Below are 23074 nucleotides of genomic sequence, written 5' to 3'. Positions count from 1 at the left end.
ACATCCCTTGCTTTTATTTTTCCCTCAGGTGCAAACTCACATCAGGACCTCTTTCCTGTGCAATTAGCAAGGTAACTGCCTTACCTAGCTGGCATTACCCCTTTTCATTTTGGGGTCTGCAAACATTTGCCACTTATGCTCAGATCATGTTTTTGTGAGAGGCCACAGAGTGACTTTCTTAAAGCTATCAAAGCCTTCCTCATTATCCTTTATGGGCTGTGCAGAAAACATCTCAACTATTAGACATTTAACTGAGTGCAGTAGAATGGGTTTTCTGGCCCCCTCCAGTTCCTTGGGTAAAAGCTCTGTTCATAATCAGTTTCTGGTTTTTTAAATGACCCTCAAGAGGTTCCTTCCGGTCCACTTCAGTTCCCTTTTTAGTGTCCCATTGATTTTCCAGACTTTAGGAACGTGTCCTTAACTGCCTGCTTTTCCATTGGCTCTCTCTACTGAATGCTAAAGGAACACTTTGTTACTTCATACACCGAGACAGGAATATCTTGAAAACCAACACACCATTTATAACAGTACAGTTTACAATAGCATTTCCTGCAGAAAGAAGGTGCCTTTCTCAGAAGGAGGACAATTTCTGCACCCCATTTACTTTCAAAACTACAAGCAACACCCTTGTTTCTTGTCAATAAAAAGGAAGATAGAATAGAGTAGCAATCACAATACATAAATGATATTATTCGTCCCCAGAGTACATACCAAGTAGTAATTCACTCAAAGAGCTTGCATGAATTATAAATGGCAGGAAAGCACAGAGAGGGAACCTCAGTCCAGACCCACTCCACACGGCTGTTACATGAGCATTTTAAATCCAGACAAGCTACACAAACTATATAATGAGACCGCAAAGGTATATAATTTACTCTTGATTCCTTTCCTGCTCTAAATCTCATTTTGAATAATATAAGGACACTATAGAAGCTGTGAATCTGAAGGTACAACACCGATTAAATTTTAAAAACAAATACGCTAATCCATGTAGAATCTGAAAAACCTCTTGGGAGTGGTGGGACTTTCAAAGAGACTAAGGCTCTTTAGTGGAAGAGACTAAGACAAAGAGGGCTAATCCGCTTGGCCCTACCCACCCCTGAAATAAAAACAAAAACAAAAACAGCTAGAGAAGGACAAGAGAAACCTTGGGTTCCAAACTATACACAGATGTGGAAGACAGAAATATAAGCATGCAGAAAACCGGGGCATTTATGAAGCCTTTGGTAATGTAATAGTGTGCACTGAGGGATCCTGCTTCAACCAGAAACTGGGGTGGCAAAACCATTATTGTTTCTGTTGCTGGGGAAAAAAAAAAAAAAAAGAGTATTCTTGTTGTAATATAACATTGTTATATTGTCCAGGTCTTTTTTAGCCTCTATAATAAAAAATTGTAGTCATTTCCCAAAGAAAAGTCCTAGAATGATCAGATCATAAGCTCTATAAATAAACTTATGCCAGAGACCCTCAGTCTTGTCTCAGTGTACAGGATTCACACATCCTATTTCCTTGTTTTCCTCCAGCATTTTTCTTGAAGTTCCTTTGAACAAAATAATCAGGGGGAATTGGGAAGGTAAAAGGGAAAATATCTTTTCCTCTTGTAGAAAAGAATAATAGTATAGAAGAATTTCTTACACGCATGCACACACATACCACCATCCCCCCCCCCCAAAAAAAAAGCAATACCTAAGTTGCAACAGAATCGTTATCAGAAAGCCTGTGTTAGAAAGAGAAAAAGATACAAAGGCAAAGACTCATCTGAATGACCCTAGTTAAGGGTCTTACCAAAGAGACAGCTGAAGTTATCTTTGAAAACTGGTGAGTCGCCCTGCTTGGCTGAGTTTGAATTGAATGTTCCCAAAGTAACATTTCACAAACAGGGATACCCTTCCATTTCACACTGCTCTTTCTCGAAATAGCAACACCATTTAGCAATATTTCATATCAAGACAATTACATTGTAGAATTATTATAGTCTTAGTGCTTCATTAAAATTAAAAAAAAAAGTTAAATCCCTGTTTTGTTGAACACAAGAAATGAATAGTAAATATTGATTTAGAATGAATGCAAACATTTCCCTAGGAGTGGATAATTACTGCCTTTCTATGCAAAACACTTATATTTGAAGAAGCACTTCACTTACTTTGCCATGCGGTATACATTCTTTAGTACATTGTAAATTATACGTTGTCCTGGACAGTGTCTGCTCTATAATTTCTTGTGTCTCTACACCAGAGTCAGTATGTAATTTTAAACTACAAAGTTTCTGCCAACTAGGAGAACAGGCTTAACTCTTTCTCTTTGCTGGGTTCTCAAATCCTTACAGGAAAAGATCTGGAAAGCAAGAGGACAGATGATCTCAGATCTGGGGCAGTTTGGTCTCTGTTTTAAAACTAACAGAAATGCCACTAGTTTAACTGGCCACAGATTTACAAAGTAGAGACTAAATTGAATATAAAATGTGTGTACCTAAGTCAGTTGCAGCCTGTCTAGAAGACATGAATTAAATAATTAACATTAGAAATTTTGAACGAAGCATGAGTGTTTTAAATATTTGTTGTAGAAAGGTCTAGTTAAATAAGGCACTTTCAGAATATATCGTATTTTAGAATATATCTTTTTTCAAACCTTTGATCTTCATAGTTCTATCCCTCTGCCAAGATATTTGCAACACAGCACTTTTTAAATTATGTAAAGGACTATATTTTAACCACTTCAATATCATCTACATAGATGGTGATTTAATTCAGAAGTTGATGTTAGAATACTTCTAATTGGATTCCTTAATATAGAAATATTAAATGTAAAAATTATAAAAGATCATGTACATCATTATATTCATCATTTTTGCTTATGAAATTATCCTTCTCCACAGAAATAAAATACTTGCAAAATTGCCTCATATTAGCAAGATTAAAGTACTCACCATTCAATTCTCTGTTTCTATAAAATTATTTTTTCCTTGTTTGTTTGTTTGTTCCATATGTAAATGATACCATACAGTACTTGTCTTTCTCTGTCTGGCTTATTTCACCTACCATAATGCTCTCAGAATGATGGTTGCCAGGGGCTGCAATGAGGGGAAAATGGGAAGATGTAGGTCAAAGGGTACAAACTTTCAGTTATAAGAAGAATAAATTCTGAGGATCTAACGTACAGTTGGAGATCATAGTTAATAACATGGTATCATATACTTGAAAGCTGCTGAGAGTGGATCTTAAGTGTTCTCTCACTACACACACAAAGAGTTAAATGTGTGAGATGAAGTTAGGTTAATAATCACCATCCTGGTAATCATTCCACTGTATGTGTGTATGTATATATTAAACACAATTTATGTATTATAATCATATACACAGTCACGCTGTACACTTTAAATATATAGTTATGTTTGTCAATTATTCCTCAGTAAAGTTAGAAAATATATAAATAATCTTTTTTTTTTAAAGAAAGATGAAATTATGAAGAAATAAGAGCAAAGAAATGTTAGATTTAGGGACACCTGGGTGGCTCAATCAGTTAAGCATCTGCCTTCTGCTCAGGTCATGATTCCATGGGCCTGGGATGGAGCCCCACATCCAGCTCACTGCTCAGCAGGGAGTCTGCTTCTCCCTTTACCCATCCCATCCCTGTCCTTGCTCTCTCTTTGTCTTGCAAAAATAAATAAATAAAATTTTAAAAATTAAAAAAAAAGAAATGCTAGATTTGGAGCAAAGTTACTCTTCAGGAGATAAATGAGATGAAACTAAGTGATTGTTTATGTTTATGGATGCAGCAGTTTATCTCACTTTCAAAGCATCCTCACAGTCAGATCCTGTGGGATTTAGTCGTTTATTCTCTCTGGTTTCAAACTGAATACAACTTTCTACATCTTATATTAAAGTTTGCAATATAGGAAAGATAAACTGTAAGAGGAACAATAAAATTTCAATAAGATTATACCATCTATAAATGTATTTGAAGAAGGTAGATCAAAGTTTTACCCTTTTGCATGTCATGTAGAATTTTGTGGCATCCACTGTGCTTTCTTATGTTTATACCCTCTCCCATTATTGGCTTATTTTAGACCAACTTGCCTGGTCATAAGAACTGCCTGGGGAGTTCATTAAAGAACAATTCTCAAGACCTTATTTCAGAAAGTCTGACCCGATGAGTCTGGAACAGGGCCCAGGAAACTATTTTTTTTTTTTTTTTTTTTTTAGTGCTCCAGATAGTTTTTATAATTAAGTTTAGTAAGTACAGTTCTAGACCTTCATTTAACCTATCCTCTAAACTCAGTTTTATTTTTAATCAATATGAGCAGAATTTTCACTAGTTGTACTTAGGGGGAAAAGGTAAAGTCTACTCTCCAGCATGCTCACTGAGAAATATCCTGCCTAACTGTGTCAGCATAAAAAGAAAGCACAGCTAGGATTGACTCTAAGTCATACCAAAGTAAAACAAATTGATATCAGATCTACTCCTTATAGAAGGTATTGACAGAGGTGTGTGTTAAGAAACAGGAAGATATGAGTTACTCAAGTGCAGAAAAGGAAGTGGGCACCAAAAAATGGGACTCAGAACCCAGGGGGCTGCATGGAGATGAAACTCAGTCAATCACACCATAAATGAGTCTGAGCTCTACTCCTTGCAAATAAACTAAATCCAACAGTTGTCTGAGAATAGACTTAACCAGCAAAAGATTATGTGGATTTTGTGGATGGTATTTTTTAAATGCAAATGACAACTTAATACTTCCATAGAAATTATGAATAGAGACCATGATGGTGAATTTACTAGCACATAGAAAAACTTTTAAATTCCAGATTTGATCATTATCATGTGAATGAAATCCAACCTAGACTCTGCAAGTGGTATCAAGAGGCATTTTGTTTTCTGAGTTTTTTTAATTTAAAATTCTATTTATTTATTCATGAGAAACACAGAGAGAGAGAGAGGCAGAGACACTAGGCAGAGGGAGAAGCAGGCTCCCTGTGGGATCCAGGACCCCAGGATCATGACCTGAGCTGAAGGCAGATGCTCAATCACTGAACCACCCAGGTGCCCCATCAAGAGGTATTTTGTAAGATGGTGGGTAGACATCCTAGATGATGTCAATACTAATGTAAGTGACATTGGTAAACATCAAAGGTTTTTATAATAGTAAATAGTCAAATTCTACACATCATAAAGGTAATATATAGGTATGTTGATGTGTTTGGCTTTGTCCATTTTGTCCCTCCACATTTCTAAACACCCTAAACAGTGAATATTTTAGAATTGTTTGCCTTCTTTAAAGTCCTTGTTAGCATCATAGACAGTAGAGGAGGCGTGGGTAATACATCGAGGCTCTTACTAAAGGATAACAAAACAAAAAACCCAGAACAGGGTCTAGAATCCAGCCCTGGCAGCCCTTGACTTCACGCGTTCACTGGCTTTAGGAACATTTCAGAATGTTAAAAGGTGAAAAAGAAAGTACATCTTAGAATCAATACTATGTAGAACTCTTAAAGTAAAACAGATAGGAGGCCTCCTAAGGTTTTAAAGATGTTCATCAAAGAAACTCAAAGACTGACACATAGAGGTGGGGAGTGGTTCATTCCCAAGTCATTCCCCAGGGCACTGATACCATGTCAGGATGACAGGAGTCGCTTAAAGTCACTTTGTCACAGCAGGAGACCCTTTGCTCTCTCAGACAAGGTTATGAAAGACAATGGGCAGGAAGCATATCTCAGAGCAGCCAGATTGGTGACTGTGGAACACTTTCCACAACCAGAAGGAAGAGATCCTGCTACTCTAGTCCAACAGAGTGAGCTTTATGCCCCAAACTCTTGGCCACTACAAGTTGTTTATCCTTCTCCCCTTTTCTAAATGATAATCTTAATGAATTTATCCCCTCATTCCTCCTCCACTATCCATGAAGGTGGTAAATGAAAATGCCATGCAGCATCTGGCGAGTAGCTTATGAAATTGCCACATCCGCATCAGACCGAAGGCAAACACGCATCCATCAAAGACCCTGAACTTGCATTTGGGATGCAGTAACAAAGTGAGATATGGGTTTGTATCTCTTTCGAAAGGGGTGAATGTGTTTATGGTGTAGAGGAGGGTTGTGTTATTTTAGGCAAGGGCATTACAAAATTGTCACATATAAAAAAGAGAATATGGAGAGAAAAATGGGCTACAAGTGGTAACTGGTAAGTGTATATCCATTAGAGATATTTGGGAGAACATCCAGCCTTCAGCGTGAGAATCACGTTTGCTGGAGGGCACACTTGCCGTCATGTCCAGACAACCTGCCCAAAATGAACCCATCACAGAAGAGAGTAAATGCTGGAGAAGGAAGGGAGAGACTAAAAAGGAAGTGGAGGAAAGAGGAGATAAGGGGAACCTACAGATCAGACTTCCTAGAAATGTGAGAGAATATAAGAAAAAGATGGAGTTGGTTTCCTGTCAGAGTCCATTGAAAGAGGCCTCATTAATACAGAATGAATTGGCTTTTGATTCAAATTTCATAATAGCTTTCCAAAGGTGGGGTCAAAATAGGCAAACTCTTATTGACTCCCTGTCATGAAGTCAGTGAGAGTAGAAAGAGGAAGCAGATTGTGTATCTTACTTCCACAGGGAAACGGAATCTACATTTGCCAAGAGACACAACCAGGAACTATCCTGCTCGTGAGGTCAACATCAAACAGCCATAATAACTGACACTTATTGAATTCTTATTATGTGCCAATCATCGTACAACATTAATGATATGTTTATATTCACCTTCCCATCCCTGCAACAACCGAATTACTTTTACTTGCTCCATTGTACAGACGAGAAAACAGACTTAGAGATGATAGACAGTTTGCCCAAGGTCACACAGCCAGCGAGGACTGGAACCCAGGCTCATTGCCCTTGCCCATCTACTCCCTTAACCACCATGCCCAACTTGGGACAAGAATACCAAATGGAATACTTCCCAAATACCAATGAAATTCTTGTATTTATCTTGATCTCCCGTCCAAGTCCAGAATGAGAGGGAAAAAAAAGTGTTTTCCCTCTGCCAACAATACCACTAACATTGCTACATTGACATTATTCAGCAAATAGCTTTCACTTAGCAATCATGGTGAGAACTCTTTGCCTGACCATTACAGACTGTTTTCCCGCAAGCACAAATCCAACTAGAAAGAGACCCCAAAATGCAAACGTAGTAAAAGAGGTGACATGTAATTGGTATTAATTCCACTTAGATTTTCCTCAAGACCTGACAAACTGTTGGACACCAGCACAGAATCTAATTTGCTTGGCTCTTACTCAGCACCGATGCTCGAACTTACCCTCCTTCAGTCCTTGCGGCAGGACACCATTTCAGAAAGCTGAGTGTTCAAAGGAATGTTACTTCTGCAAACAGCATTCTTAATGCCAGAGGATAAAGCATCACAGTGGTGGGGAAAGTCATGCATCTACCAGGAAAATATTCATCAGCCTACCCAGTTGGTCAGTCCCTTTCTCTTTGGCTATCTGGGCATATTTTAGTCTGTATCAAAATATCCATGAGATCTCCCATCTTAATTATAAAGCTTGAGGGAAAAAAAAATGTCCAGGGAAAGTTATTTTCAGGTATAAAATTAGAAGCTCCTTTTAACTCCTTTGCCTCAAGATTTGCATAACTGTGATGGCAAAGAAATCAAATGATAAAAATACCAGCTACTACAGATTAGCAATGAAAAGTAAACCAGCCACATGCCAGTTTCTTGCTACAAGTTCCAGCCGAGACCAAAATCAACGTGACGGAGGGAAGATGTAGTGTAGAGAGAAAATCTCCCAGGATAATCAAGGGATATATTTCCAAGTCTATTTCCCCCCACAGAACTGTTTTGTTTTCTCACATCAATGAGCTAGAATAAAATGTGGATCCCATGATCAAGCTGGCAAAAGTCATGCTCCCTACCTGGATGCTCGCAAATTGTAAATCACAACTTTACAAGGATTTAACTTTTCCCTTTCCAAAATAATCAAATGTTGTGGTGAGGGGGCCACTAATCATGACAAAAAATATACTGCAAATTCTTTCTTTTGGTGCCAAGTCCAATAAGTTCTCTGAGTGAAATTAAATGCACGATCTTATTCCAAACCACAGCTTCCCTTGGGGATGTTCAAATCTCAAGTGGGGGCTGAAAGGCCAGTTGTATCAAAGCCCAGGGTTACACCCATTTTTTCAAGTTGGTTTTTTTTCTTCCTTTTTTAACTACTGCCTGTAGTGTAAATGGCTCAGGCCCCTGTGCTTTCCAGTCCGTACAGTCAGATCAGCACTTCATACTTTCCATACTCTGCCACAGAAAAGTGGGCCAGTCCCTGACTTCTCTTAGTTTCTCACAGTTTTTGTTTATTTTAAGAGATTCTCTGTTGAACTCCAGGGACAGGGGGGAAAAAAGAGGAGGAGGGGTTTGGGGAGGCAGAAATCTGTTATGTTGTAAACAATTACTGGCTCCATCTCTTAGATCTGCAATATCACAGGAATTAGAGATGGAAAAGACCCATTAGGTCATCCTGTACACCCAGAGCCAACACAGCACTATTCCCTACTGTAGATTATCTCTTCTGAGAGTTTTTAATATGTTTAAAGGGTAGCCAATGATAACATAGTTTCATTTTATTTCTTTTACTGCTTTGTTCCATCCCGTCTACAACATGCCATCTCTAAGAATGGCTCCAGGGTGACTTCTCAGAGGACATTTGACTGGCCATGAAGAATTAAAACAACATTTGTGCTATCCAACAACTATGTGCCGTAAGTTCAGCCTAGAAGTATCCATAAAGACAAATTTTAAAGAGCCAACATTCAGTCCCAGGAATGGAACTGTTACATAAAAAAATAATTTTGCCGTAGACACATTCTACCTATCAAGTGCATCATGCCCCAAACACACTGTGTGACTGTGCATGTATGTTCACATGAAGTGAATACAAACACTCTTCATTACCCCAGAGTGTTTCTGTTTCCTAAACTTTGTGCCAAATGCTGCATAATTCACGAAAATGTGATCCAAAATATTTAAGGTTATGTTTCTCACAATTTTCTTCTTATCTCTCTTAAGTCACACATTTTAAATGTCAACTTGTACAGAGAAATATTTAATTTCAAGGATACTCCGCCATCTTTAAGAAGATACTTCTTAAACTCTTCTTTAAGTAGTTTTGTTTTGTTCTTCTTCTTTCTTATCCTGAGACAATGGAGTTTTTCAGGACCTTTTTATATGCCAAGCCCCAGTATCCTTACATTATTAGACTACCAGTCCCATACAATAGGAAGAAGAAGTACAATATGAAGGAAACCTAGAAGGAAGAATGAACACAGTGTGTGTTCTTGAATGGATGCCATCTCAATACCTGTCCTTGAAGGCTAACTGTAGGAGATCAATCCCATGTTAGTATTTGAAAGTATTCCACCTTATGCAAAGATTATAATCAACATTGATAAGATATGTATTTTTATTATGTCATATTCTAAGTTATATGGTACTTTCGAGGCATAATGCATGATACATTTTAATTTTCAATGCATATAATAAGTTGGCCCATCTTTGATATGTGGAACCGAAAAAAAAATATCTCACTGTTCTACTAAAAGGTGGGATAGTTTGGCAGACAAGAGTCTGGAGTATGGACCCTTTACAAATTTTATGATTATGGGCACTACCAGTTACTTTCTATGTGAATTTGGTCATCTTGTTCGTCATATTTTATTGACTCTATGACATCATGGACTTTAACACTGATGATTATTTTATGTGTGATTAAGAAAATAAAAGTAATGCTAATTAAATGACATGATGCACAGAATTTTTTAACACAGTAGCATGACACATGCCAGCAGAATACTGATGCTGAAACATTTCTTGAAGAGTGTTATACTATTGTCTCTAATATTTCTCCCAAATCACTTGAAATTATTCTGCAAATTCTGATTTTATGTTTTTTGATCTGATCACAAGGAGTTAACAGCAAGTTTTGAGATAATAATCAGGAAAACATTTCAGAAAGCAATTACAGGGGAATGGATGAAATAGAAAAAAAGGGATTAAGAGGTTACAAACTTCCAGTTATAAAATAAATAAGTCACCGGGATATAATGTACAGTGTAAGGAAGAGAGTCAACAATATTGCAATAACTTTGAATGGTGACAGATGGTAATTAGACTTATCATGGTGACCATTTTGTAGTGTATAAAAATATCAAATCAGTATGATATACACCTGAAACTAATATGATGTTGTATGTCAATTATACTTCAATAAAAAAACATAAGAAGCAATTAAACTCAACATATGTAGTTGTAACAATCCATATATAACTCAACTGATGTAATATAATATGATTATGTATGACCAAACACATTCATAACAAACAATGAAAACTATGTCATGACTGGCTTATAAAATGCTAAGAATTACAAGACCCATCCTGAGATCAGAGATGTAGATGTAACAACAACAAAAAAGGAGGCCCTAACCCTAATGAGGGTTCCTATGCTGTCCTAGGAAGTTCCTGTCATAAATAAGGCTCTACAAAGAAATAATGAAATTGTTCTTGAGACAGAGGAGTGCCTCGATGGTAACCAAAGACTTGGGTTGCATCTCCAGTGGTGTTTGACATTAATCAGTTGACTTTCTTGTCACGTGGAGTAATGTTAAGTTGAATAGCACAACATAACGAGAAAACAAACTTTGTAAACATCAGAATATCCAGCAAATTAACAGAGAGAGTTATGGAAATAAAAGAGTTGAACATTTTTTGGAATCATGCAAACAATTAAAAAAATTTCAGGGCTCTCTATTAACCAGTAAAGTGGTCTCAGGCAACTTTTATCTCCCTGACCTTCAATGTGTTAATTTATTCAATGATACAACTTATTGAAGTGTGAGGTTTAAATGAAATAAAATATACGAGGGTCTTCCCCTGAAGCTTGATACATAGTAAACACTAAATACATTTTAGGTTTTTTCCCATTAAAGTGCCAAGGATCAGGCATGCCTGGGTAGCTCAGTTGGTTAAGCATCTGCCTTTGGCTCAGGTCATGATCTCAGGGTCCTGAGAGCAAGCCCCATGTCAGGCTTCTTGCTCAGCAGGGAGCCTGTTTCTCCCTCTGCCTTCCACTCCCCCTGCTTGTGCACTCTCTCTCTCTCTCTCTCTCTCTCTCAAATAAATAAATAAATAAATAAAATATTTAAAAATAAAAAAATAAGCAAAGTGCCAAGGATCAATGGAGGTCATTTTTAGAACTTGTGATTATTATAAAGGTAGGAGCAGTAAGTGAGGTGATAGAAACAACAAAATAAAAGGAGCAGAGGTTAAGGACAAACCTAGTTTCTACAAAGGCCTTTATTAAAAGGCAAAGCTCTGTTTCTAAAATCAGCAGTTGATTGTTTATATAGCACTCCTCAAGAAAAAGAGCCTCACTTATTCCACCAAAAATGTACATGATAGAGGGATTCAATCTACTTTTTGTAGTTTCAAGAATAGAATTAAACCAGAGAACTTTAGAAGAAGAAAGTTTGGGATCCCATTAGATTTTCCCCATTCTTTTTGGGGAAGTCTTTGCACTTGTTCTTTTCTGGACAAAGCTCTTCTGATGGCTGGTTCCTTGGAATACTCCCACCCTCCTCCCTGACCACTGTGGCTAATGGGGCTCATTAAGCCTTTTTCAGAATTCTGCTCATTTGCTTTGTAGCTCTAATAAGAATCAGTTACTGTGTTGTCTCTTTGTTTAGCTGGTGTCTTAAACAGTGGCATGGTGTTGGGGTGAAGAGCATAGGCTCTAAAACCATCATATCTAGCTTAAATCCCTGCTCTGCCAATTGTTAGCTGAATCTTTTTTGCAAGTTATACTCTCTTCCTTACTTGTAAATGGGGAAAATTACAGCTCCTACTTCACAGGCTTGTTATGAGGAATAAATGAGTTAATACGCCTAAAGCACATGGTAACTAACCTGTAGTGTGGTCCCAATAAATATCAGGTGCTGTTGTTTTGTATTACCTTCCTTTATGTTCCAAAGCCTAGCTTAATGCCTGGCACATAATTGGCACTTAATAAAGGTGTATTAAAGAAATGAAAGAATAAATATTCTGAAGAGTGTTCCTATTTGGGTCCTAGTTTTCTCAAAGATAAAATAAAGATTTTTGACTACATAATCACTAATATCCATCCTATTCCAACAGTCTATGATTCTATATGTGAGTCACTTGAACTTATGATTATATTTCTTCCTTAAAAATTCCCACAGGAGGTGAGTTTTTCTTTTGGCAACTCAAATAACCTGGTTCAATTAACACCTGGGACAGTTTTTCTACCCCAGGGGCAGGGAGCCCAGCAACCTGTGACTATAGCCACTTCCTGCCACTTGGTGACAGGAACACAATCAATTCCCCATGTCTCCTCTTTCCACTACTGGATGCTTGACTTCCTACCTTCTGAAGCAATACAGCCTCACAAAATAGAAGCAGCTCCAAAGCAGAGGAATCCACCCACACAGCACTACAGAAATTAGAGCCAGAAAACTCGTATTAGGTCACGCAAGCCACACCCCTTCCAGAACAAGAACATCCTCTTCAACTGACATTTCAGCTCCTCTTCTGGCTCCAAAATAAGGCTGTGCTTCAGTGGTTCCTGTATATGGTTTGAGTAACCGTTTGTAAGCATTCTGGGATCCTTTGAAAATAAAAGTTCCATATAAACTGATATGCTATTTTCTTTGTTATAAAGGTGTGTGTGTGTGTGTGTGTGTGTGTGTGTGTGTGTCTTTGGCTTATCTTGCTGGGAATAGTCACAAGATTTCTCAAAGAAAAAAATTATACCAGCAAGTCTTTGACCTGGTTTTTGTCAAACCTCTGCTGATTAATGCCCTGATTGCCTTGCTGAGAACAATAGAAAAATTAGTTTTGTAAACAATTAGAATATTATTTAAAGCACTACATGTTAATTTTCGCTAATATATTTGCTCACATTTTCCTCAACTTAAAGTATATATTTATTTACTGTCAATGTAAATTCAGTTTAATTTTAATTGTGTAACACTATTTTGTTGGCTTTGGGTATGAAGGCTTATAACTGTTAATTTGCTGAACATTCAATATTTTAAAAATCTGTTTCATTGTGCTGAATATACAAACTCAACTTTAGGTTACAAGAAAGTCAACTGATTAACACAAATGTCAAACACTACTGGGGATGCAACCCAAATCCTTGGCTACCATCCAACCATTCTTCTATCTCAGGGACAATTTAATTATTTCTTTGTTAGGAAGGGAACGTAAGGGTGGGAAATGAAGTCTGAGATGACACAGTAAGTAGTACTTTGCATAGTAGTAGTACTTTGCTACTTATGGCTTTCTCCTCTTGAAGAGCTGAAGGCAAATAGTCTAAGAAAATGTTTCTTTTTTGGCACATGCACAAACAAAATTAGCAATAATGTACCCATTTTACAGAGATGAAAACTGGATTGTGGAAAAATAGAGTCACTGGTCATTGTAATCTAAATCATAGTGACAGAGACAGGGAAGGGCTAAAATCTGTCTCCTAAGTCCTAACCCATAATTATATCCAAAAGACCAGATTTTCTTGAAAATAACCAGAAATGGAAACAACAAAGTACTCTACAAAATGTAAAGAGCTACTCAAAGATATAATAGTAATAAAATTCTGAACTGGAGCGGTTTGTTTCCTTCATCTGAAAGTATATTAAAAAGAAGAATTATTACAAGGAATGGTGTTAAACTCAATATATTCTTTAAAAACTACTATTATTTTAGATAATAAAGTAAGTTACATACTTAAAGAAGTTTCATAAGCTAAAGATAATTTCCTGATTTTATAAATACTGCCATTCACGTTGGAAAGCTCTGGATAACTGCTGTCTATTCTGACACATAACTAACGATGCAGAGAAAGTCAATTGTGACCCATAGTTGGGAATGAACCTCAATGTCTAACACATTCCAATTGAACAGAGTTCAGAGAGAGAAAGAGACAGATATACACTACTCGGAAATTTCAAATTTTGAACAAAGTGGAACAGTCTTCAAAAGAATACACAGAAAATGGGGGGGGGGCTCAAGGATAAAGAGCTATAAAAGAAAACATTGGGAACATAATTTTTGGATCAGTGTAGAAGAATGTAGACTGGGTATAAACTAGCAGGAAGTACTTTAAGGTTATATTGAAAAAGGGGCCCAGTGAGCAACAAAAAGAAAACAATAGGTTCAGCAGTTTTAAAACCATAACAATAAATAAATGAACCAGTGTGAAAGGATATCAAGATTTCTCTAAAAGGAAGCATTCCTCACAGGAATTGAGCCATGGAAGGTAGTACTAAAACATCAGCATTTATACCACATCCACCAAAATATGAATTATTTTAACTATTTCTCCATGTAACACATCTGCCCATTTAAACCTAGACAACGCCTCAAGGTGGGAAACCATTAATCCAGAAGTTTTGCATTTTACGGACCATCAAGGGGCTAACAGAGATACCTAATGAGTCTCATTTCAGTTCACTTTGAGTAAAGAGGACCACAGAACGGCTGCTCAGGTCACTGCATTGAGAATTCAAAGGCCATGAGGCTCAGCGGGAACAGTCTGTAATCAATTATTGCTGCCTGTCATGGCCATGGGAGTGGGGAATCCAAACCCACCTGCCATTTGTTTGATTTTCTGATCCCGTCCGACCCTCTTAACTTAGAGTTGAGGAAACTGAGGCATAGGCAACTTACATTTAAGAACAAAGAGCTGCAATAATTGGCTGAAAGGCAGACAGATATTAGGTTGTTATTCTTGACATATAACTCGACACTGATGTCAAGTTCCCACCTTTCCTTTCTTCCATTGCATTATAAATACTGATTATTTAGAATTCTACAGAAGATATAACTCATACATAGTTACACTTCTTCAATAATATAATCTTAGTTTTTTCTACCATTAAAATCTTAATATTTATACTCTTATTTTTTCAAGTCCCTAATTAATATGTACCTTTCTGGAAAAAAAAAAAAAAAAAAAAACCTTCTTACTAAAACTTACTTTCTCTCTCTAGGACATTTAGTCCAATAAATGTACTGATTTTCCTAGGCCCCATTCCTTTTTCCTTTTTTTTTCTTTCTGTCTGTGTAGAGAGTTTATAAATCTAACTGACTTAATCCCATTCAGTGTGATACTAAAACTAGTAATGAAGTGTAGAGGAACCATTAATATACCAACTTCCTCTAAAATGCACACCAAGGTACCCTTGAGTAATCTCAAATTACTAGCCACATTCCCTTGAAGCTTACAGCAAGAAGTATGGAATATCCATTGGCCCAGCATTTACCTTCTGTAACCACACCCAATATAGAATTACTTTTCAGAAATCCGAATGAAATGTTATGGGTAACCAAATCATTATTACAATTGTAATAATAGGATATCTAATATCTATACCAACATAAAATAACCTAGCACTAATAGGTGTTATTCATCACTTAAATTTCCCTGCATCATTTGTTTTTTTTTTTTTTTTCACCTGTGTATAGTACTTATTCTAAAACTTGAGTGCACTTGCAAAGACAAGAAAGCAAATGTTTCTACAAAAGGCTCCTGATGAGAAAACACACAGACTCCATGAAGATGGCTTGTAATGGAAGTGCCTTAGGCCCACTTGGATTTTTTTCAGCATATTTCTCCAAACTATCTGTATTAGGTGATCATTGGAAAGTTAATGGCAAGTCTCTGGTATGTGGGCCTTCCTGTGAAAAATCCTTTAACCCAGGCACCCCTTTAGAAACTACAGAAACTATAGCAGGGGATAGGATAGGCATAGAGCATACTTTATGACTGTTACTGCTTTGCCTCTCCAACCGCCCACTGAAGAGATATTTTGGCTCAGATTTACCTATCATGGCAGCATGGGCCCATTGGGACCCATGGAAGGTTGTAATGAGGGGCTCCATCAACCAGTCTCATTATTTCAGAAGGCCCAAGGGAATAACACACTCACCAATAATAAGGCTGCTAAAGCTAGAGTGTCAAATTACTTTGCCTTGGGGTAAAATCTTATCAATTTCATATGAAAACTCTTACTACCTCATGCTGATCAGAGTCTCTGATTGGCAACTGTGCATGTGTTTATTAATAAAATGTGAAATAAAAACAAATTATTTTGTTTAAACATTAAAATATTTCAAAACACAGAGTCTTAGACATAGAAGGTAATCAGAGAAGACTAATTTACATTAAGGGCTTAAGGTCAGTCTAATATGTTTCATAATGATGAGGATTGCAAGGTCATAGCTAAAACTTTCATGGCATTTACTAAGTCTGAGGCACTCTTCTAAGTATTATCCATACACTAATCCATTCAATCATCACAAGGACCATATCAGAAAGGAACAATTATTAGCCCACAGTAGGGCTATAAAGTCAGAAGTGAGCAAACACACGGGGACCATCAAAAGGACATGACTACAGTCATACAGACAATAAGGGCTGAAGCAAGCACTTGAACCCAGGCACTGTGGCCTTAGAATCCATCCTCTTTCAGGTCCTCCTTCCAGGGAGTACTCTGTCTAGGGTCTTATTGTTAACTACAACAAACACATACATAGCACAGTAACTTTCCTTACATGTAAAATTAGGGATATTGATAGTTTTCTCAAGAGTTGTTGATAAGATTTAACAAGTTATTTTTGGCAAGATTATAGACCAATCCTTGGCACAAGGTAAGTTCTGTTAGGCGTTTGCCAATATTAATACTAATAGTCTCTTAAACCACAAATCTTTTTTTTTTTCTTCCCTTGAGCACAAATGAACCTTCTCACCTGTGATCAGTATTGGGTAACAGATTAACTTAAAGATGACTTTGCTTGGGGTGCACCTCGTGGCTCAGTAGGCTAGGCAGCCAACTCTTGATTTTGGCTTAGGCCAGGATCTTTGGGTCCTGGGATGAAGCCCCACATTCATTGGGCTCTGTGCTCAGTGGTGCTTCAGGATTCTCTCTCCCTCTGCCCCTCCCCTTCCTAATTAATTAATTAATTGATTGATTAAAATGCTTCAACTACCGATAGGTAATGAAATTCAATCAACTGCCTAAAAACAAACCATTAACTCATCATATGGTAAAAACTCATGTGAACACTCCCTTTGTACCCAGGGAGGGGGATGGTAAGGGGAGAGGAGACTACTCATCCCCTAGAGGTGCCTGTAATCAGGGGCCTCGGTGCTGCCAAGGACTCTTGTGAGTACTTTTTTTCTTTTCTGCCTCATCACAAACACTCCTATGAGACTGTAATTTACCACTAAATCTGTGCGCATAGAAACGAATTTTAAAAGGATAACATCCACCACATGATCTATATACATTCTTTGGGCCAGCGTATCATTGCATAAGATTACTCAGTTTTAATAAAACTCCATCCTTTGAAGCTCTGCTGTGGAGGAGAGTAATTCCACAGCAGCTTTGAAGTATACTCCCTCAAACAGAGTAAGAGAAAAAGCCATTGTTGATTTCACTACTATTTAAGAGTTAATGAGAGATTTGCACCTGTACAGCTGTCGTGGACTGTAACTAGCTCATGGAGTGAATGTGTTTTCTGCTTGAGACAGTTGTAAATGCCTTGAGTAAAAACACTGAGGACTGCTAATGGATAGGTTTATTTTAAAGCATGCCATCTGCTATCAATCATAGAGAAGTATAGGAAGCAAGTTTGGCTGGGCTCCCTCCTTGCGAGCCTGATAAAGACAGGGCTCCAGGACTCGGGAACATTGAGTCCTCAAGAGAATAAAACATCAAACCTACTCAGCAGCTCCACTAACAATAATAAAAATGCCTCTGCCTAAAGGTGACATTCTGAATTTACGATTATTTGTGTCTATAAAGTGTATTCTTTGGCTCCTGACTCATTCTGACTGTCTCACTCTGAGAACAATACATTAAGCCTGCCTGGAGTAAATGGAAATCCTATCCTTTTATTAAACCAGCAGCCAGTACCTGAGACGATCTAATGCCCTGTATGATCGCAGGAAGATTTTCAGCTCTGTTCTGTTCCTTTTTTCAAGAGTTTTAGTAAGAAAATTACAAATGAAATCTATGTTGATGCACTAAAATACACAAATAATGTAGGCAACTTATGTTTCCTAAAAGACAAAATCAAGAGAGGTAAAATAAAAGAGTGAACTGGAACTAATCCTACTCTTCTCCTGTCATGTGCCTACTGCAATGCCATTGGAAAATTGCATATTAGAGATATGTGTTAGCAAAACTGAGAACCGGTTGCTTAGAGTTATTATGTTCTGTACACCGTATGGACCAAGTATGTGTTCAAGAGGACAAAACATTATTTCCTCGGAAATCTTCCAGCTGTGGAATCATAAGCAATATTGCTTTCAAAAATGGATCCCAAAGTATTCCTTGAAAAATGTCGAGCCTGGCTTATTAAAAGTGCTGCCTGCCGAAATCCTCAGCGGATAAAATGAGTTGTGGTGGCTTTGGAAACTTCCATAGCTTATAATGTTAGATTCAGCCACAAATCTGCAGCTTAACTTAATTCTACTGTTAGCCTGGAAAATGGAGTTGTGAGTATTTAGGGAAAACCCACCTGGCCAGCAAACTCATGAGCCTAATTAAAGTTAATAGAGAAATTAAAAGAGGAAAACATTGGCTCAGCAGTGGCAAGAAGAAATGTATCAGGCAATAGAAATTCAGGGAAGGAACTTCTGTTTTTGTATGATGCATTTGTTAGAAGTTCTTTCTTCCTAAATACATGAAAGAGTTATTTGATTTACTATATATTATGGCTGATATGCTATGGTTCAATAAATAATTTTCATACTGAAGGAAATTAACGTTTTAGGTTAAATAGTAAAGAAGTGGAAATACTGATTCAATCCACGAGTACACTTGCAGATCTGCTGTGCACTCAGCACTCTGCTAGGTTCGGTAATATTAGGAGTATGAGTAAATTTGCAGTAGTTTATTAGTAGTAATATTGGTAAAAAAAATATTAGTATTATATGTAATATTAGTAAAAGGCATTATCCTTGCCCTTCGTGGGGAAAAATGTCTAACTTTGACTTGGATTGAATTCCAGAGCAATATTATAGTGCCAATCTTAAGAATCAAATTTTTAGAGAGGCAAAATGTATTCTAAGAATTCGGAGAAGGGGGAGAAAAGCAAAGTCTTCAGTAGCCCAGAAAAGTTGGTTGGGAAGCCTTGTATTATTTCCTTAAAAATAAAAGAAAGATATAAAATGAATAAAGAGAGCCTATAATTTACACATAAAAGGTTATAAAAGATAAATACCTACTGAAATGTCAGCATACTTTCCAATGCAATATGGGGTAAAATGTTGAGTCAAGTTCCAAAATATACCTGGGGCAGAAGGCAGCAACAACAATGCTTTAGTCCTTTGACAAGGGTCAAAGAAATCAAATGTCCATACTGACGAAGCTGGAAACGCATGAATGTCTGAGTAAAGCAGGTTAGGTCAGAGTGTGAGCACAGCCAGTGAAGGGCAACCACCTCGTCTAAACAGCCAGGTGCCTCTACCCAATACACACCAATCAGTGCCATGAGAGGAGGAGAACCCAGGGTCACCAGATCATGCAATTTATCAAACGAAGTTGGACACCTGGCTTTTACGTAATACTGTCCAATTTGTTAAAAGACTTCCATGGTCAAACCAAGCACCTTACCACTGCAGGCCACTTCCAGCAACCCTGCTCTGGGCTTTTCAATGGTCCATGACATAGACAACTGAATGGCTAGTTCTAAGAATCCTGAACATCAGTCTAAATACTACTAAAAGCTCCTGTGTTACATTTAAAGTCCTTCTACCTGGTGGACTCACCAATCTTTTCATTAGACCAACTCTATGAATTATTTTAGAGGGGCCAGTCTGTCTTAGAAAGAGCTGGAGGTCAATGTGCTTCTTACACCAAATCTCAAGTCCCTGACAAATAACTCAGTGGAGCACCAGCGGAACCAGCCCCTCAATGGGGCCTGTGCTGCCACAATTAGACGTGAGTGGTCATATCAGGAAGAGAAATACCTGAAGATTAGCACAGTAATTTGTTTCTTTAAACCTGAATCATTTAATTTCTTTTCCTGCAAAAACAGTGGGCTATGAATACAGTAAAAGAATTAAAATCGCATTTATAAAGTGATTTCTAAAAGATTTTAATGTTTTCAATAAAAAGAATGGGTCATTAAAATATAGTTAATAAATATTATTCAGAACTCATTAACTTAAATACCTCTGCTTAGAAATTATAAATACTCGCTGCCTGAATTGTAAGAAAGTTATAATGCCAGGTAGGTATTATGTGATGTTTTCACAGTTAATATTTGCAACCTAAGATCTACACATTGAGAAAGGGAGGTGTTTAAACCAAAATGAAGCCACTCTTGTACTTTGAGAAGTCTTATTTTGTCATACTATTTAAGAAAAGACTTAATGTGAATTTTTTAAATAGTACTGCCAATTCTGACTACATGTAATTCCATGTCATTGGGAAAATGTTTCTGAAGATATTGTGTGTTTATTGTTTTGGCCAACAACTATTTATTGAAGCTGTACTTAGTGCAGAAAAAAAAATACCTTACTATAAGAACTTTGTGTTACTGGATGGAAATCACTTACTTTAGTTTATTTCCCTTGCATATTTGGTTAGTCTCAAATTCAAAGCCATCCACGTTAAAAGTCAGATGCATAAATGGCAACAGATTCAAAGACAGAAGCTCTTGCTTCATACCAACACTTAGCAGACATTGTCTACACAACATGTAAGGCTATGATTAATACTGCGACTACCTTTTCCAATTTAGAATGTCAAACCACCCACAGTATCAAGAAACAGGTGACCATTTGGGAGGTAAATATGCCAACCACATAACCCAAACTTCATCAAAATCAATGACCTACATGTAAACAAAGAAAGAAGAGCATTAAAAAAAAAGAAAGAAAGAAGAGCATTAACAATAAAATGCCATCTGTTGCATTCTGGAATGAGCTAAGGGCTAAGACTTGTTCTAGCTTGATCACAAAGTTACTGTGACCTTGATAAGAGGAGGTATCACATCACTGTGCTTCTTGTTTCTCTCCTGGGAAAACAGAGAGAGGAACTAGGTGGTTGCTTAGCCCTCTATCTTGAATTTCTTATTTGTGTTAACCTATTTCCATTTCTGTGATGGGTACACTTAAGAAATACAGGTTTTTTTTACTTTGATATGGATATTTTCATAATTTCTATCACTTACAAATTAGGTAAACATTTTCCTTCTTCTGTGTCTAACAAAGTGCATTTTTCATCCTACAAAAACAGTTTTACCTGTATCTACCTAATTATCCATCCATCCATCCATCCATCCATCCATCCATCCATCCATCTGGCTGGAATGCCAAGCTACAGAGAATATCACTGCTACAACTTTTGGTGTATTTCCTATTAGTCATTTACTTATGCAGTGATGCATACATATTTATACAAAGCTGTCATTAAGTGGAGTCAGTTCTTTATTCTTATTTTTCCACCACTTCACATGATGTCAAAGACCTTACCTCATTATCTTCGTATATTCTTTAAGAATACAACCATAGAATCTTCCGTTAGATGAACATATCACAGCTGATTAACCATTTCCCAAATGTTGGACATTTGCTTTCATTTTTTCTTTTGCAGTCAAAATCCTAGCTAACAAATCTTAGTGTACACTCATGAATACTTCCTTAAGATCCGTTCCTAAGTACAGATATATGATTTTTAAAGCTTTTGGCTTGGACTGCTACCATGCCACCCAGAAAGGTTGTGTCAATTCACTCTGCCACCACTGTAGTAGATTGTCTATTATTGGTTTACACACTAGTGTGTATTGTATCAATATGATAGGTGGCCCATAACAAGAGATTTTGTGCTGCTTCCTGGGGAGCAATAGGGGAAGGAGTGCCATCTTAATCTCTAATTTTCTCAATCACAGTTTTTGAGTATTCTTGAAAGCTTAAAACTGGGCTCTGTGCCCACCCCTTACACACACACACACACACACACACACAGAGCCCCCGTGGTCATACATGTAAGATGAACCTTCTGATGACAGCAAACAGACTCCCGCTGACATACACAATCAGGGGAAGGGAGGACTTTTCTGAGATCACTTGGTTATAAGCCAGCTGTCAAGAGGCCATGGAGAGCGAGAGTGAGTCTTCAGGGGATCCTGCCTGGTTGAGAAAACAGTTTCTAAGATGATAGGAGTGTTATATGTTGTAGATGGAAAAGATCTTTCCCTTTATCTACTAAAGAAAGAAAACTGTTGCCAGGAAATGAAGTATTTTCAAAACCCAACAACAACAACCAAAAGAAAAATTTGTGAATTTTGCCAGCGAGCACAAGGAACTCAGCCACCAGTCAAAAGGCTCCGTGTCCAACTCAGAGCTGGATTCACTTTAACAAAAATTTCCCTCTTCAGCCACCTAAGTGTCTGTTGAATTAGGCAAGAAGCCAAGCTGGGGTAGAAATAGTCACTCACATGAAATGTCCGTTTCCATTTGGATCTCTATGGCCCTTTCCCATGTCATGGTGAAAAAATGCTTCCTCTGCTTGGATGTTTTCAGGATGCCTTGGTTTGAGGAGGAAGTCAGATCTGCTGTTCAGAAGGCATCCACAGGAGGGGAAGCCACAGCTTTGCACACTCGGACCAGGCTGTCCATGCTTAAAAAAGAAAGACAAAAAGGACAGGAAAGGACAGGAAATGAAAAGGAAAATAAAAGAAAAAAAGAAAGAAAAGAAAAGAGAGAAAATAAAGAAAAAGATTCCTCGCCCACTCCTACCCATGGTTTTGATGTTGAAAGAAACCTGTTGTGGTTTGAATGACTCGGTCAGTTCTTTTGGGATTTTCCAAAGTTTCCTATAAAAAGAAATCTGTGGGAAATGAATGATTGCATAATCACTAACATATGCCAATTTCTCAAAACCTGTTATCTTTTTGGTGTTTTGAATTGCATCGTCCCAACTAGTGAATTGCTATCTTCTAATAGTTTTAAGTAGTGATGCAGACTGGATAGTCCCTTTCTCT

At 37.3% G+C, this 23074-nt stretch overlaps 1 long non-coding RNA gene across 1 annotated transcript in view; it reads right to left on the bottom strand.

Annotated features, from left to right (window-relative positions):
• The window catches only part of LOC112649256 (uncharacterized), an 80863-nt gene extending 58026 nt beyond the window's left edge, over nt 1-22837 (bottom strand). The window contains exons 1-3 of the long non-coding RNA XR_003129522.3: nt 22529-22837; nt 2927-3070; nt 2144-2334 (exon numbers count right to left, since the gene is read on the bottom strand). This is a non-coding gene — a long non-coding RNA (uncharacterized LOC112649256). The remainder of the gene's footprint in view (nt 1-2143; nt 2335-2926; nt 3071-22528) is intronic.
• Nucleotides 22838-23074: the final 237 nt, after the last annotated feature.

This window comes from Canis lupus, chromosome 19, assembly GCF_003254725.2.
Source record: "Canis lupus dingo isolate Sandy chromosome 19, ASM325472v2, whole genome shotgun sequence".
In the NCBI taxonomy this organism is placed as follows: domain Eukaryota; kingdom Metazoa; phylum Chordata; class Mammalia; order Carnivora; family Canidae; genus Canis; species Canis lupus.
Note: the sequence above shows the minus strand (reverse complement) of the source record. Positions and strands in the feature narration are given on the sequence as shown.